Raw genomic sequence first — 13553 nt, 5'->3', positions numbered from 1 at the left:
GTGTCCTTACGTACAGATGTCATGCAAAAACATCGTTACATTGCATTTGATAGCGGTCAAAGGGGATATTTTCGTTGAAACATGATAGCCGAAATTTTTCGTGATTACAATACTTCCTTTACTTCATATACAAAGAAATAAAAATCAATATTTTTCAAGTAACTGGGAAATTTAATGCTTGTGTCCCAGTTATTGATAGATCCTGTACTTAAATTCCATCTTTTAGCTTGCGTTTTACACTAAAGTGAATCCGAATCAGCTATTATCAGGTAATTCTACTCTTTCATCTAATCTTCAGTGTGTTATCAACAGTAACAATAACACTTCATTCTTGGTTTCCTTCATCACATGTAGCATTCTGCATAGAATGTGTTGGAGAACAATCAACTTGTTACACAAGATAGTAAGGCAATCAGCTTTCGATCATAGTCAATGGTCATACGGATCAAAGATCGCGCATGCTATCTGTAAGAAGAAAGAAATTTTGATTGCAATGAAAGCGAAGGGAAGTTCGGATTTACATTAGGTAAGCTATAAAATATTTATTTCTTAGTCTAGACATCGAAAATGGCTATTTTTGAAGGCAAGTATTGAGTTTTTAAGTTTAGTCAGCTTAGATTACTAATGACTCAACAGTTTCGAGTAGAAGCAATAGTGGAATTACTGCCAAGGACGGCAAAAATCGTTTGTTTTTGAGCAATATATTTTTAAAGCTGAAAATCTAGAATTATGTTATTTAGAATTTCGCAGTCTAAGATGTCCGAAATTTGTACATCTTATTTCGTAATTTCAGTCGCACTTTTGATCAGTTAAGATAATCAATCTGCAGACGTGATATTTCAGACAATTTTATGGGAAGTGACTGGCAATGATAATACGCTTTCTTAAAAAGTATTTTTTGTTCATGTTTTGACTTCAGATATTAAAAGCTTTCATTTAGTCCACTCATGGTGTTCTACAAAGAATGAAATTTTGTCGTTAATTTTTAATCTTACTTCCTGATTTACTTTTCAAGTTCAAGTTTTGTACATACACTGTTGGTCAATGGCAAAACAGTGTGGTGACATGACTTCTGTAAAATTCGATATATGTTTTTTTTCTAATTTAATGTTAATTTCAACAATTTTTTTTCATATATCTTCGCTTAACGAATAAACAAAGAATACCCGAATTTTCCTCTTTACGCATTCGAAAAAACAACAACAACAAAAAAAAAAAAAAAAAAAAAAAAAAAAAAAAAAAATTATTGAACCAACCTTATATGAAAATTTTAACTTAAAAACTGCTCGATTTTCAGATTATCAGATTATTTGACGTTTATGGTTTTAAAATTTCAACATCTAAAGGTATATACAGTTTTGAAATTTTTACAGATTAAACAACCTTTCGTTCTCTTTTAAAAGAAGAATGATAAAAAATATTAATAGAGCAATTTTCTACATTTTTTTTTATTTTTGTACGAAGTATAAAAAATATTGTAATGGTGAAAATTTTCGAGTGTCATATTTCAACGAAAATATCCATTTTGACCGCTCTCGAATCTAGCTGAACCATGTTTTATGCGTGACTTTTGCACGTATGGACCGAAATAAAAGACTCTCTTTTTTTCAAAACGGATTTTAAAACGGATTCATAAGAGACGTTTTCATGACGTCTGTATGTATGTACGTTCGCACGTATATATCTATCTCGCAACGACGAGATAGCCGTAGAACTCAAAATCGAGTAGACAGACGTAGAAAGTTGAAATTTTCTGTATGCGACTGCTATAATATGTAGTTGTGGACCTCCCTTTTTCATTGCAAGTCGGCAGCCCCAAAGATATATAAATATACATATATATATTGCTACTCTGTCACTCGACTGGATGAGTCCATTTTTGTTATTCTTATATTGGTAAATTGTGCATTTTTTGCTTTAAAAGTGATTGAATTATGTTCTTATGTTCCGGTTAGGGTTTTTATGCTTTAGTTAACCTGCATGCAATAGTTGTAGAAATATCAACAGTTTAAAAGTTTAAGTACCGCTAAGCCTAACCGCCATTTGTTTATATTTGAAACTCTGAGTAAAACAGTGACTTACGTCATTTGGTGCACTAACATCAATGTCTTTTTTCCCAGTGCGACCCAGATTTAACTTTTAATTTTGTGCACCGAAAATTTTTTCTTCCTGCCCGTTGACCGTATTGGCTCTTTTGCATAGAAACTCTCATTTTAATTGTAAATATTGTAATAAATAAATAAATTTTTAATGAAGATGGAGTTTTATGAATCTTTGCCTTGCCGCGAAGTGAGAACTGAATTGATTGAATTAGAAATATATCGCTAATGAAATTCGAGGAAATAAGTTTAAATGAAATGCAGTAAAAAATGTCTATAATTTAGAAGGCTGTACAAGGATGTCATATGTTTTCCTAATCAGATATTTTTAAAATGTGCCTTGCAGTCAGAAGCAAACAGGCCAAAACGAAGCGTTTCTGTCGGAAAAATTGCTTTTGATTTTACCTTCCTGAGGCACTCAATGACGATTTGGGGATATCTGTATTTGTTTATAATATAGTAAAAAAACACAGATATCCCCAAATCTGTGTTTGTTTACTATATTATAAACAAACACAGATAGTTATATATAGTTTTTAATTACAAAAAATAATAGATAAAAACACAATATATTGTAATCAACGGCAACAAACCAACGATGGACATCTGCAGGCCGCTATCCGCGAGCTCATTTCCTTCTGTTTATGAAACGTTTAACGTAATTTATTATTGTAAATCGTGTATTTAATGAGCGTGCATTATTATTCTTTTCTGAAATAGTGATAATATGGAGTCAGAAATTGATTTCGGGGTATTTTTTGCTTTGCATTAATTTCTACAATCTTCTCATTATCTTAAAAATATTTTAACTAGAATATAAGGACTGAACTATCTAAAATGTATTCAGAATGAATTTTTAGGATTTTTATGCGTGTTCTTTTGCATGACGTCGTTCTATCTGTGAAATTTACGTACACAGATATATTTAAATACATAGTATAAATACGTTGAAGTAACTCGGGTTCATTATTCCAAAGTTTATTCTTAAATTTTCTGTATTACCGCAGCAAAACATATTATGCAGTCCGAGGACCAACACATATTTTAAATTAGTTCCTTGCAAATTCAGAATAGAGATGGGAAAAACCGCTCTTGTAGGAGATCGGAACCATTCTCTAATGATATGAATCGGTTCTTTTCTATAACTCACTGAAAAATAACTGAAACCTTGATGAAAATAATCCGGAACGAGTGTTGAATCAAGAGCAGTTAGTAAGGATGAGCAGAAAGCAGAAAGAATCTAGCGAACAATGGAATCGGGACCGTTTAGCGAAGACAGAAGGGAAAAAAAAATCGAATGAGGAGTGGTACTGTGAGATTGACTCCATTAAACGCTAACATACCGAATTTCTTTCTACACAGAACTAACAATAAACTGCTAGAATAAAAATATTTCGAAGAGTTGGGAAATGATGAAATTAAATATACTTTGAAACATGAGAGGATAAACATTTTTTCTTCCCTAACATGAGAATCGAAATTTCCTGGCACGCTTCCAACAACAGCTCGGTTCCTTTATCATCAGTCAAACGTAAGGTCGCTCAGTAAAGTTACTCAGTTCGTGAACGAACAGCAGACCTCTATTCTTGGCCCACTTCCAAAAACAGCTCTCCGTGAACTGTAAAAGAGCTACATTCTATTTTCTGGAATCGAAGTAAATTCACTCAGTAAAGTGAATCTATTCTTTAAATCAGCTTCGGAATGGGTCGTCCAGCTTTAGAACACAAACCCGACTAGTGGTCGAGGGGTTAAGCGCGCTGAATACTGGTAGTTCGATCTGGTTTGGTTTCAATCCCAGGTGAAAGGGCTGGGTGAATAGTTGGTTCTGTGGTTTTTCTTATGTGTAGCATGAATACAGTTTCCTTCAAAATGCATCCTTTTTCTTAGGAGCTCTCATGGCTTCGCCAAATTGAATGTCAAATTTTCCGCAGCCGATAGATTCTGTGATTTATCAACAGCGAGTACATATGTAGCTTACAAATAATTTTTTTTCAATGCTTAACATTCTGTAATTCATAAAAACAGAAAATCGAGCAATGCGTTAAATTTTTTTCATCTTTCGAAAAACATCTTAGGAAAAGTAGCCAGTGTGAAATATTTCTAGCTAAATTCTGCAAGTATTAATTTCTTGGCCAATTTTGGAACAAAACGTATAAATTTCTTTCCCATAGCAATCGATATTAATGCACATTCAGCTTAAAAATAACTTATCTTTTAGCTCTATTGGTCATAATATTCAAATGTGCTGCTACGGACTGTTGTTATATTATCACCATGGTATCCAATATGTAACTTAATTCCTATTACTATTACTTTCCTTATAGAAACCAAAAATATTAAACAAAAAAGAAAGCATGATACCAAATTTAATAAGTTCAAGTGAGAAATCATTTACGAGGGGAAAACAATTCTTTCAAAATAATGTTCGTCACCGGCAAAGTTCTTGGGAAAAAAAAAAAAAAAAAATATAATTATTAAGCCTTTATGTACAGCTTTCATGAAATGCATTTTATAAATTCTAACTTCATTTTATAGCAGAAAAAAATCCATTCTACAGATATTTGGGAAAATTCACATTCCATTTCCTTTCAATGTTATATTTGCGCAGAATTTTGGGGCATAGCTTAAAAAAAAGGAACCAAAACTGTGCGCAATATTTTTAATAAATTATCAATGTTCTACTCATGTAGAATTTAAGAAAGTGAATTTCAAAGACGTTTAAAATGTCATTCATATTAATCAATGTCTGGCAATACGTATTTCAGCATTCATTTAATAGATGTTTATTTGCTTAATTTAATGCAATAAAACGTATGAAGGTCTTATACCTATGAGAAGGTTCGGTTCTCCTTCGTGGAGGACTCTCTAAAAGAAACTGTCTCGTGTTTATGTTGCTCATGAAGAACACTACGAAAAGATTCACGTAATCAACCTCTACACTGAGATTAAAACTCAGGTTCAGCTACCAGTATTCAATGGTTCATTTAGAGTAGGGGGGGGTTCCAAGGTTCCCAACGAAGTCGGCTTTGACCCCCTGGGGGTTGATGAAATTTTAAAGAGGTCAGGATAATCAAGGGGGGGAGTGAGGGTCGATAGCGAATTTGACGCGGCAATCGATCGTAAAAATCAAGCTCCCATTGATTGCCAAAAGAAATATTAATAAATTTATAATGAATTATTTATTGATATACAATGCATCATATAGTGAGGAAGAAATCATAAAATGAATATGAGGGGAAAATACACCAAAATTATTTAATATGTTTTTAAAATCGATATCTTTTTTTAAATATACAAATTTTTTATGCAATAAGTACAATATAAAGAAAGTTTAGAGTTTAGTGTTCTTTGCTACCATCCAAAATTTCTAAACTTATGATAGACGTTAATCATATTATATAATATTAATCATATTATCAAGTCTAAAATAACAGTTGAAAGTTGAGATGGGTGTAAAACACCCTTTATTTAAAACTAGATAAAAACGGAAGGCACACGTTGTGCATACAACTCAGCCAACCACTTGTGGGGAGAAATGTAACAGTAAGTGAAATGTAAAATTTAATTTCAAATAGGCTAGTAGCCGAAGGTTCCACAAATCAAATTAACGCGAAGTGGGCTCAAAAATCAATCGACACAGATATAAACTATCAGCAATTATTATGCAAGGCCGAGGACTGCAATTCTTATCTTATGTAGCAACCTAATGAAGTGGCCTTGAGAAGCAGAATACGTTTTGTCTTGCAATGTAAAAACCCCCTCCTAAATACAGACGAACTAAATGTGCATTCTAGTGAGAAAACGGAAGGGAAAAGTAACAATAAAGATCCAAAACATAAATAACTCGTTAATTAACAAGTAGAGACATTAGGTTATTTCGAAGCAGGAGACATGAAAAATGAGCAACGCCCTCACCGGAACTCGAACCTCTGACCTCTAGAATACGCGCCAAGTGTACTGACCATTACACCACGAACGCATGCTAAGAAGGCGGGAGAAATACCCTATAAACTTAAAGAAAGGCAACGAAGTAAAACGCTAGAACACAAGAAAACAAAAACAAACAAAACAAAAAATTTACGAAGAACGTAAAACTAGAATAAGCAGCAAGAAACTGGTTGAATATTTTTGAACAAGATGATTTAAAAATTGAATGAAGGAATTTCACGCTAAATGTTAAAAAAATTTCATCAATACATCAAACGCACCATCATATTAAGTAAAATTCGAACTTTTGTGTAATTCTCCCCATTGGAATTTATTTTTTCTCGTTCCCTATACACTGCAGGTGCCGCTTAATATCATCTTATTGTTTACGGTTATTTTGGTAATATTAATCGACGAGGAAAAATATTCTTCAAAATAGCGATACAATTTAATTAGTTTAATATAAGAATATTCAGAAACATATTATTAAATGCGTATAGGCATCTAATGGATTGAATGCGCGTAGAACCAATTGAATGCGTCCATGATAACTTGATTTTTTTTTTTTTTTTTTCCAAAAGCATTTTTCATTGCTGAAAGTTTTTACACAAAAGTACTCGTATAGCTTTTCTCATCATGACAGAGCATAATTAGAAGTTACCACTTCAAACTACTAAGAATGTTAAACACAACGCAATGCAAATGAAAGGCTCTCACGGTGATCTTTCAATACTCTGCACTAAAACTAAATTCATGTTCTCTCAGGTCTTATATAGTTTTCCATCGTTCGCCGAGAAACTTTCAGTACCTTTGATTTCTCAAAATTGCTAAGGGTTTGCAGTTATAGGACTGGATACAGTTACGGTTACACGGGGATTGGATCAGTTACCGTTACACAGAGGTAGAAAGAAAATGCTGACGAACGATCGCCAAACTTGGCGAGTTTGGGCGAGCTATTCTGCTAGTTTTCTATTCCCGTTCCTAGGTTCGCTAGTTATATTTCGTATCAAGAATCCATGCATTACATCGCTGCACTTCGCTAGAAAGAAGCACGACTGCCTGCCTCGTCCATAACCAGAATTGCACAACCCTAAACAGCTAACATTAGGACGACATACAGGCTTGGCTTCTACGACGTGAGATTAAGTAGCTTTGAACTTTTCACCTTTTCAGCTCTTCGCTGATGCAAAGGGAAATGAAAATTTCCTAACAGTTATAAAATTAGAGTGAATCTGTGACCTCTTACGAAAGTAATCAGTGTTACTGAGAACATAAACAAAAAATAATATTAAGGATTACCGATCGACCATCCAGCACCAGGGATTCCGAATCTTTCCTTCCAGCTATCCCTTTTAAAAGAATGGTTTTCTTCATCGACCACCGTTCATTTTCCTCTATAATATATAGCATACAACATATACAAATAATTTCACATAATAACTTAAGAGATAACGACTTGACGAACACATGAATACAATTTTTATAAAAATCGATTATTAAATTTATATTTCGTTATTTGTTTGTATTATCATTATCAATTTTACAAATATAAACAAGTTTTCAGAAGGAAATTACAGATTCTAAAAGCGCAAAAGCTCGATTTTAACTAATGGAATGATTGCGCTTTATGTGTTGACACTTTTTTTTTTATTTAGCATAAAATTGCTTACCTTAATTCTTATATCACTTCTTCAAAAATATTTAATCTGTTTCTGATTTTCCGTTAGAAATTATTAACTTGATTCAAACCTATTTATGTTCGATAAGAAAAGTGAAAAAGCAAAAATGTTGATTTGAAAACAACCTTGTATTTTGGGATAATTCTCTCGGTTAACTTTTAAATTCCTAAACATTGCTTACACGTGGGTTTTGAACAAGACTTGTGTTTGAACATTCGCCTTCAATGCAATCAGCTCTTCTTGTTCATCGTACCAAGATGAAATATTATATCATAGTTCATAGGGTCTGTGATCCAGGCATTTTATTTTTGTACATTGCACTTATTACACGAAAAAATTTATACATTAAAAATAGTATTGGTTTTTAAAATATATAAATAATTTTAGTATATTTTCCTGTTTATTTTTGTTAGCACCAAAGGGCTATTAATCTCGAAATACGATTTTGCTTTGTTTCACTTTTCATTCGAGTCGGTTGCCATTCGGAACATGTAAAATATTTATCTTTCAAATTTAATTTGTGTACTACTGATGAACAAACTAAGCTTTTAAGAGAAATACATGCAGTTCTTAAGAATATTATTGTTTTATTTTTAAGTCTCATTTAATTAAATAAAAATGCATTTAATTATGAGATATTTAGTTAAAATATTAAATATTTTTATAGAATAAAGTTATACATTTTTTCCCTTTCTAAATCTACTGGAGATATAAGACGTTCCCATGTTAGTCTAAATGTATATTCAGGTAGTATCCTATAAAATGTTTCGCTATTTCAACTAGGCAATCTCTACTGATATTCTCGGCTGATAAACCATATTCCACTTTAAAAGCCCTTTTGGACGAAAGCTAAAAATCTAAACACTTTCAGATTGTTATTATTACTATATAATTTACATTCACATTGCTCATTATTTATTTTTCACATTTCTTCCTACATGCGCTCAATGTGTCAATGCACTGCTACTTAGCAAGTGGATGAAGTGCGGTTCGAATCCTGGCGACTGCATAGTTGATTTTTCATGTTTCCTGCTTCCATATTCTGCGTAGTAGCGCCCAAACTAAAATATGGTGGACGATAATTCATCCCCACATGGATTTGGTTGATTGGTTCTTTCGCCTCTCCCTAATCTCTCTTTAAATGAAGAGGAAGTAAGGAATCATCTTATTCCCTCGAGCATGCTGCCTCATAATCTAACTGTTTAGTAATTCCAAAGAGCATTTGGAAGATCCGGTGTTCGAATCTTGGTGAGGATGCAGTGGATTTTCACGTGTTTAGCTTTTAAAGCCAAATAGTTTGTACAGTTTGATTCAAAATGTGCAATTAAACACAGTCGTGCAATTACTTATTTTATTCGTAATGCATATAAAATATAGTTAAATGTGTTACATTATGAACACATTATGTTACATTATAAATACTACATTATGAACGCTTTCAACACATTCTCTTACTGGATATCAGCATCATATATAAAAGGTGACCCCCCCAAAGCGCCGGATTTAATATGCCGAATCAAATACTATTTTTGAAACTGGAAAATATCTTTACGTATGTACAACTAGTAAATGTCTTTATTTAAGAATGAGCAATATTCTCTACGACTTGCCCTCCAGCACCACACTCCGTCGATGAAATTCGTAATCTTTTATTAACATATCTGCTTACTGAGTGTGGCTAATCACTCAATGAATTTTCTGAGCGCTAAGGGTTTGGCCCTGAAATTTCAGAATTCCTTAAAATATCCTGAATAAGCGGTGTTTTCTAATTATAATTCGAAAATGACTCTCTCACTTTGACTTCTTTTTTGCCAATACACATCCAACTCGAAATCGGCAGGATCTATCAGAAATTTTTATGTGTAACGAGTGGGAAAGCCATCCTTCTATATGGAATTTTAATTCCACAACCCATGAGTGTTAACTTCCTTCATTGTTAGTCTTTCTACAGTTCTAAATTAGTATTTTTTGGAACTCTCAATAACACTGCTAAGCACAACAGTTTTCAACAGACCGACTGGATCGACAGCGTAGTGATTTAAAGTCCCCAAATTTCTTTATCAGTCTGTGAACTATTTATTCATGAGGCGCACTTTCAAGTTCGCACGAAATTTAATAACAATCTGTGCATAATACTCTCTATTTTTGTCATAAGTTTCCAAAGAACATGTTGTTCCTAAGCTACGAAATAAACTGACAGTGATAAAATACCAGAGTTGCCTAGTCAAATCAAACTTGAAATTGTTAAATCGGAACATTTGCCTGCTTTAAGTATATAGAAATATATCCCATTTTCTAAAAGTAAAGTATGTTTTGAAGCATGTTAAACTCTTTTCTTTTTTTGGGTATCCATACATATATATATATACATTTCTGCATAGAAAAATTTAATTACACGTTGCGCAAAATAAAACAATACGAAAGTATTCATAATATATTTATTTGGATCTTCCAAGGGAAAAAAAGCTGCTTTAGATGGAAAAACATAATTTTTCCCTCTTATAATGTCAACGAACTCAAGTTTAATAAAACCTGAAACAGTATAAAACAGTTTCCATTTGAAAGAAGTATTATCTGCTTTTTTAAAGAAATCTTTACGTGGGAATTTTTCAGTAACATCGCTACAGTCTTAAAATTATTCTTGGCTCTTTTTCTTTCTCTTTTTCTTACATTTCTATTTCCAGATTTTCCTTAAATCTCGTAAATTATTGTCAATTGGCTTTGGTACTAAACATTTCCGCAAAATTATCAGCCGCATCCTGAATATCCGCTTGAATTGTTGCAGTCTGATTCTTTTTCTGTGTAAAATCACCAGACCATACCAACATCATTTTCTACACCTAAAGTGATTAATTTGTTGTCAATGGATACGTTCGTAGAATTCTGAGGTATTCATTTTATCGCTTTCTTCAGAGCATTCTACCGAGACAAATTGTTTTCAATAGCTACAGGACAGCTATTTTCCAAACAATGGCTTAAAAATGTTCATCAGAGAAATACTCTTAATAAATTGATCAAACGGATATTTATTTATAATGGTACTGAGAACGTTATTTATGTAAACTATTTTTTATCACTACTAAGTGGATTAAAAATCAAAATATTTAAATTTAATTTCGAATGACACTAAAAAAGAAATCAACCATTTTCGTAATTTCCTATACCTCCTTTTTTATGAAACATTTCAAGAGGAAAAGCATAGGGAACATGTAAAGATGTGTTTTTCCAGATTTTGTTATTAAAGTAAATAAAATGCGTTTAGCATTAGAAGGAATTAAATAAAATATTGCAAATAAGAATTCACTTTTGAAATATGTTATAATGCATTATTGTCAGTATTCGTAGAATTTTTCCAAAGTTTTATGAATTGAGTTCAATTCCTGGAACTTACAGATAACGCCATCGGCCTTGTCTTGATAAGTCTTAACATTATTGGAGATGTTAAACAACAAAAATCACAAAAATCAGTATAAGTTTCTAAATTTTGCAGGAATAGCTTCGATGATTTAAATACAGAGCCAACTTCTTCAGCTGCCTAAGTGCAAAGTCTTGACATATTTATGTAATTATGACTCCATTGTTGTTTAGTGCGATTCAGATATTTGATTAACACAGACTCATTTTTGTAGCAAGACCATGAAAGATGCGAAGAGCGGTCTTATTTTGTGGCAAAAAATGGGAAAACTTCAGAAATTGTTCATCGTCTCTGAGGAGTATTCTGTTTCCACATTCTTGATGTCACATTTGAAAACCTTCTACGGAGTGTTCTTTAAGAGTTTAATCATGAGAAGACATCGAAAAAGTTCTTTAAGGACTTCTTAAGAAATGTTTCGTTGGGATAAGTGTATTCAGTTAAACTGAGATTATGTTGTAAATCCGCATTGTAATACTGATGATAATTGATAAAATGAAAAAAATTATAACTTAATTCCTAGAACTTTCGAAATATCCCTCGTATAACTCCAACAAAATAGTTTAAAGTCGAAATCTATTCATCATGTATCAAAATTTTATTACAGTAAACACGTTATGGATATCTAAAGAGCTTTAATACACAAATTATAGCATTTATAGCAATTAGCTATTCTATTCTTTATATTGACAAAAATAGCTAAAACTAGATTACAAAAAATACTAATGAGTATAGACAGCAAGAAACCAATAAATATAAAGCATATAATAAAGAGATTTTACGGACTATATAATATTTACAAAGTATCATTGCTGTTTCCTTCATAGAATAGCGGTGTGTGAATCCTGAAGACATCTAGCTGAAGCATCAATTTGTTCATAAAAATAATACAAAATAAACATCTGTGAATCTACTACGAATTTTTTGTATATGTAAATAATGTCAGTGAAATTATTTGTGAAACTGTAGTATCTTTCGCAGAATGTAACATGAAATGCTTGAAAAGCGTGCAACTCTGCGAGAAAAATAAGGTTGCAGGGGCAAATCATTAACATTGAAGTAAATGCCTATCTTGCTAAATTGGAGAAATATCGCCAAATTTTGCGACATTGTAGCCCGGTATCTGCATAACTGTAATTGGTACTACAATTGAATAACTGTAATTGATCCCTGTATATAAGTATAACAGTATCCTACCCTTATACGTATATGACTTCCCATAATTTCAAGAAATGGAAAGTATTAGAGATTTCTCGGCGAAAAATGTACGAGTGCTTTTGTAGAAATTTTCAGTTTTTTTGGGGGGCGGTGGTAAAATAAAGTTTTTAAAGCTATCAATCGATCCTGTGAGCATTCAATCCATTGAAACCCCGCATGCACACAACAGTAATATAAAATACACGAAGTTCAGAATTTCATGAGTGCCTCCCCCCCGAAAGATAATAGTAATATAGGACTTACACCAGACAGTAGAGCCATTAAGATGTATGGGACAACATGCTATGACGTTACAGAAGCAATAACCTGTTCAGTAACATCTCTATTTGACACTAAAAAAGCCATAATTTCAGAACCAGTGTCAGAGAATTTTAGCGATCTTTATGTTTATCATCAAAGCCTCTCGGTCTTAGGAGGCTCTTCGACCAATAATTTTGTAGCTCTGATATCATCTTCAACCATAATGCATCAGTTGAAGTAAAATACAACAGTAAAACTAAAAAAAGTGTGACTACTTCAGTCTGCAAAATGTGCCAGACGGTAAGTAAAAGAGAACGTGCTAAACCTTTCGATGTACTCTTGCCGCTAGCTAGAATTGTGTCTTCGTGCAGTGAAGATTATTATTATACTTACTTCTGTAAACTGACTAAATGCCGATTGCATTTAGCATTGATACATTTAGCATTGATAATTAATTCATTGCTGATATCGTAATAAATGTGTTAAAATTAGGTTACTTGTACATGCCTATTACTACTTGTACACGTAAATTATACTTGTACATGCCGCCAAACTACCAGTCACCTCTGTCTAAATGACAAACTGAAGCAGGTAAAAATTACGTATCGAATGAATATTATATCGCATGAATGATAAAAATTACGTATACAATTAATGTGAGAACTTAGCAGTCTTCAGAATTCTCTGAAAAGAATAAAGGGTTGTATCAGGTTCGGACTGAAAAAAGATAGATACTTTTGAAAATGTACGGACTTAAACTCTTAATTGTTGGTGATAACGATGTTAATTTATTCAGCTACTGAATTATCATAACATTTTAAGTTACAAGGGTGGTGATAAACCTAAGCTGAAGTTTTTTATGGTTATATTTTAATTATTGATTCAAATGCGCAGACAATTAAAATATATCGCTTAAAATAAGCAAAAGTTACAGTTTCTGTCGATTATGAGAAAATCATTTTTAAAAAATGAGATTTT

At 32.3% G+C, this 13553-nt stretch overlaps 1 protein-coding gene across 6 annotated transcripts in view; it reads left to right on the top strand.

Annotated features, from left to right (window-relative positions):
* Positions 1 to 383: 383 nt before the first annotated feature.
* LOC118187008 (adenylate cyclase type 2-like) overlaps positions 384 to 13553 on the top strand; it is a 153541-nt gene continuing 140371 nt past the window's right edge. For all 6 annotated transcript variants that reach the window (XR_015043518.1, XR_015043519.1, XR_015043520.1 and 3 more), the window contains exon 1: positions 384 to 526. The gene's annotated coding sequence lies outside the window, so the exon portion shown is untranslated. The remainder of the gene's footprint in view (positions 527 to 13553) is intronic.

Source organism: Stegodyphus dumicola, chromosome 10 (assembly GCF_044657685.1).
Source record: "Stegodyphus dumicola isolate Sdum_Otavi_A_Nest chromosome 10, ASM4465768v1".
Lineage (NCBI taxonomy): Eukaryota > Metazoa > Arthropoda > Arachnida > Araneae > Eresidae > Stegodyphus > Stegodyphus dumicola.
Note: the sequence above shows the minus strand (reverse complement) of the source record. Positions and strands in the feature narration are given on the sequence as shown.